Below are 5291 nucleotides of genomic sequence, written 5' to 3' on the forward strand. Positions count from 1 at the left end.
CCGTAGCGGTCACGCGGTTCCAGACTGAAGCGCCTAGAACCGCACGGCCACACCGGCCGGCTGAAAGGTTATATATGAGACACTATTTATTGGGAGGTAACGGAATTTGACTGTTTGGAGGTTACAATGATTCATCTGAAAGGGCCACCTGTCACCATTCAGTGGACGTCCAGTTACGGTACAAAAAAAAAATAAAAATAAAAATAAAAAATAAAAAAAATGGCTCTGAGCACTATGGGACTTAACTACTGTGGTCATCAGTCCCCTAGAACTTAGAATTACTTAAACCTAACTAATCTAAGGACATCACACACATCTATGCCCGAGGCAGGATTCGAACCTGCGACCGTAGCGGTCGCGCGGTTCCAAACTGTAGCGCCTAGAACCGCTCGGCCACCCAGCCGGCAGTTACGGTACTGGCGTGCAAATTCCAGCCTCCATCCACAGTGAACAGCAGTCAGTATGCCCGCACGAACCAGGTGCCCGCAGCGAAAGCCTATACACAGCAACAGTCGGTGAATGGTCATTAAGGAGGCAGTGTTGGTATCCTCTTGGTTTATCTGGGTGGCTAGGTGCTCAGCAGGTGCACCTCTATATGCCCGTACGTATCTCCGCAGCTGCCTCACCCCTGTTATGTATCGGCTGTGGTGCAGTGCACCGTAGTTACCTCGGCGCCGGTTTTGCATAGTGCCATTTTCCCATGCACGGTATACTTTAATCACAGGGCAGGCGAACAGTTCACAGATTTAGCCGTTTCAGAAGTGCTTCTACTCTTGGCCTGACAGACACGATCATGTCCTTTTGGACATCAGATAAACCGCCCCGTTCCCGCTTTACGATAACAACTGCAATGTTTTCCGCGTCTCCCCGACACGCTTTATATACCCTCCACTGCTAGTGCCGCCACTTGGCGTCTGTACGTGATTATTGGACGTTGACGTCAAACGTAGGCGGTGGTTACATTAATGTGACTGGACAGTGTAAGGAGTTGCTCATAAAGTTCAGACTTATCACAGTATGTTTGAATAAAACAAAATTAAATAAACGATGTCTTGCATAACGCAGAATTTCTCTCCACTCTTTCGCAGCGAGCACAGGAAATAAGAAGAGTTACAACATCCAAAAAATGATAAGGATGGGTGGAAATTTGAAAGTAGTTAACGTACGAATTCAGGAAAGAAGTAGCAGTGCAAAATCAGGTTAGCAATAATTAGTGATAAATCTCCAGTGTCGAGTAACAATGGAAGAGTTAGGGCTTTTTTAAAGGAGACCCGACCGCTGGTGTAAGGCCATAAATAAGCGGATAGACCGTGGTAATGACTGTGGGTCACCTCGGCGGTGCTGCGTAAGACTTGTGACTCGCACAGGAGGCACTTGCGGCCGGCCTGGGTGAGCACACGAGCCTCCGTGCTGATTCAGCCGGCCACGTGCCGGCGCTCTGCACATCTGGAGGCCGTCACTCGATTAGTCAGACGACATGCGCCCTCTGCGTTCACGCCGACCATTATTCCGTAATGGCGTTCGCTTCCGTCACGACAGCTTGACACACCGAGTTCGCCCACTTGTGCATCCGATCAGGACGCACTAAAACGTAGCTTTAGAACTCTATGAAGTAATGTTCCAGATGTGAAAGGAGGGGTCTGTCGGACTTTAGACTGTCCCGGTTTGATTCAGATAACACGGCTAGAGCCGTCCTCATACCGAACGTGTTTCTTATCGCGAAACACCCCAAACGGCGTGTCCGCCGTGGTTCCTACACGCCCTGAAACGACCTCCTACGTCTCATGGAACGTGATTCTCACCGTGACTTGCATCCGGCGCGAAAATCACACAGGTTCTTTACGAAAATGGACGCGCGTAGAATAGCTGCATTAACAATAGGGATGGCGGCTATCGCTGGAACAACAGTTTTTCGGTTACACCGGTTTTCTCCATCTCGAGTTAGACTTGAGTGGTAAAAATGTTCAAAGTAACCGTTTTCTGAAATAAACGACTTTTGGATTCTATTACTATCATTTCCGGCTATAAATGTACACATCGCACAAAGATTGAAAAATTCTACGATCGCTCAGATTTTTGCGTAAAACATTTCAAGATACACTTAATCGAAATATCAAATACAATAGGTTAATAAAAGTTAACTTACTCCGTCCACCGTTCGCCGCTTTTCTCAAGAACTAAAAAGAGAATACTACAAAAAGTTCACCAGTATTCTTTTACTGAATTTTTTAAATCTCTGTTCAAATGGTTCAAATGGCTCTGAGCACTATGGGACTTAACTTCTAAGGTCATCAGTCCCCAAGAACTTAGAACTACTTAAACCTAACTAACTTAAGGACATCACACACATCCATGCCGGAGGCAGGATTCGAACCTGCGACCGTAGCGGTCGCGCGGTTCCAGACTATAGCGCCTAGAACCGCTCGGCCACCCCGGCCGGCTAAATCTCTGTTAAAAATGACTTCGTAATTGAGAATCATACCACTATTTGGGCATTACCAATAGTCAGTGCTAAAGGATGAAAAATGAGGTTGAAGAACTGTTTTTCATAAGTTCCCCGTTTCTAAGGGCTACAAGCAGATAAAGGCTTGTTATTTAGACACAGGCAGCTATCAGATAATTTCTATTTTTGTTATAAACTATGAATAAAATATTAAGTTTTTAGTTTATTACTTTCGCTATAAGATCTTTCTCTTTTATTAGTTCATAGAAATCGCAGGCAAGCAAGAAGCTTTTGTATAAAATTTGTAGCATTCATTTTCTTCGATTATCGGAATGAAGAGTCGTTTTTTGCTCCTATATACATATCTTTACTTTTAAAGGGAATTGGAATAGAATAGTTTTGTTGCTGGCAAAACCAAAAATGGTCTTACAAAAATTTCAAATGAACAATTTAGATTGTGGGCAAAATATAACATCTATCGGCAATAATTATATAGCAATAGTTCAAATTTCTGTAATGAATTAATCCAACGGCGAATATTAATTGTCCAATCTGTTGATCAATACTCAATCTCCGTATAATGCGTTGATCTGTAAGTTGACTCCATTCATCAGATACAATACCATTCCATGGCGATATGAATCTTTCAGAATCAACAGAACGATTTACAAAATTGGTTTTTGAAAAAAAAATTATCCAAAACCAAAAATTTTAGTACTACCGTTATACATCGTTATTCGTAAAAAAGAAAAATATCTATTACAACCAAGACCAAATACTCTAAATACCGAAAAATATCAGTTATTCAGAACTAAAACACCAGTATAGATTTTAACGGGTCGGTTTTTCCTATCCCTAATTAATAATCTTCTTGCGAATGTAGTTCTTCTTACATCCGTCCTTGCTAAGAAAAGTGGAGAGGAATTCCACCTTATGCAAGACATCGAACGGTGTCTAACATAAGATGCAATTCGTCTCCAATTTTTAGCTGCGTTAACTATGTTAGCAACTGACGAAGAAGAACGGACAAAATCGTGAAGAAAGTTCTGGGCTCGTTGACGGCTTGAACAGCGAATTTCTGACAGAGGAACACTACATGATGCTGTACAACGATCTGAGATATTTGCTGATAGGAGCTATACGTTAAACGAGTTGAATGTTCATGTTATTTTAGGTTTTTAACGGAATACACTTAAAGTGTAGCGTCTGATGTCAGTTTTCAAATGCTTAACATCCACATTCTAGGTGATGTATTGACTGCCGTCATTCTGAAGTAACGTACTTTACACAGGTTCAAGATCGAGATTTGTTTCATAATTTCATACGAATGGAAGATGAGAGTTTTTTTTCAAGCTGCCCACCATCATGGAAACAGATATTTATCAGGAAGATATAACCACGAGACAGTTTATAGAACGAAGAGATAGGTACAAATATTTTACACAAAGCTTCAGTCGCCGGCCGGTGTGGCCGTGCGGTTCTAGGTGCTTCAGTGTGAAACCGCGTGACCGCTACGGTCGCAGGTTCGAATCCTGCCTCGGGCATGGATGTGTGTGATGTCCTTAGGTTAGTTAGGTTTAAGTAGTTCTAAGTTCTAGGGGACTGATGACCACAGATGTTAAGTCCCATAGTGCTCAGAGCCATTTGAACAAAGCTTCAGTCCATAAACCCAAGAGATACGTAGATATATGTCACACAAAGTTTCATAATAGCAAAAAACGTCCAGTGTGTAGTTTGTGTTCATTTTCTGACATAGAGAGCCTGACAAAGAATCAAATATGAAAAGCCTGTAACTACCGATATGTAATTTCCTGTCTTTTTATTACAATAAATCATACCTAACATGACGCGTTCGCGAGAGATCCTCAATGTGCTGATGATGCTTTGAAACATCTGATACAAACTACGCTATAACATAAAAACCACAAAATACGGAGTTGAGCTCCATATTACTTACGACAGTATGGCGTCGCCTAAGTTCTGCTTGTGATGTAAAAGCGATGCCGTATCTCGTTGGCCACGTTCCCTCCACGAGGCGAAATCTGCTCTGTAAGATTCTTCATTTCTCGCTTTCCAATGTAGTCGAAAGTGTAATTCGACAATGCAACGTCCTCAGTTCCTCGTTCATGTACGTTTTCACGTCCCAGGAGAGGACTGCTAAACACTGAAAGGACCTGGGGGCCAAATTAGTCCCTTTTCGTATATGTAATATTAACCACCATTCTTTGGAGTGTTCTATTTTTATAAAGTTCTGAAATATGATGCTTACTACCTAGATTGACTGTGGGCCCAATTTGGACCCTCACAACATTTCTCTGTATTTTTTAGGATATTTTCTTGCAGACTTGGGTATGAAATCACATCAACTGTTGTCCGTTTCTTGTTCAAACATACGACAGCAATGACATTCAATCCAGCGCCGTCTGTTGGTTAGTTGAAGCAAGGATTTCAGATATTATATATTATGACGGTATCTGACAGTCGTCCCCGCAGCCATGAGCTGTGAATATGGGAAGCGCCTAAAAGACGCTGAAAAACTAAAATAACTGAGAAAAATTAAATGGGAAAGCTCAGATGACGGTTATGATTTTCCTGACAACGATCAGGAGAATGAACAAAGTGCAGCAGTTACAGTGTCTGCAGATGAAGAAAGTGATTCGTGCAACGAAAGTGAGGATATCAACGCGGTCCAGTGCAGTTTTTCGTCAAATTTGGGAAAAATGAAGTTTCTACATCCAGTAGGTCTCCTGATGTTTCAAATTATAGCTTTATAAGATGAACAACCCGGACAAATGTTGCTTCTCCAGGGAGTCTGATTCTGGGCAACAAAAACCACCGAGAAAAAAGA

General features: G+C 42.2%; 1 non-coding gene across 1 annotated transcript; it reads right to left on the reverse strand.

The window, feature by feature from the left end:
• Nucleotides 1-2353: 2353 nt before the first annotated feature.
• Nucleotides 2354-2437, reverse strand: Trnas-gga. Its single transcript is given in 2 exon segments — nucleotides 2354-2388; nucleotides 2398-2437. It is a non-coding gene; the product is annotated as a tRNA-Ser (tRNA).
• Between the last annotated feature and the right edge of the window lie 2854 nt (nucleotides 2438-5291).

The sequence above is a fragment of the Schistocerca americana genome, chromosome 3 (genome assembly GCF_021461395.2).
Source record: "Schistocerca americana isolate TAMUIC-IGC-003095 chromosome 3, iqSchAmer2.1, whole genome shotgun sequence".
NCBI classification, from domain to species: Eukaryota; Metazoa; Arthropoda; class Insecta; order Orthoptera; family Acrididae; genus Schistocerca; species Schistocerca americana.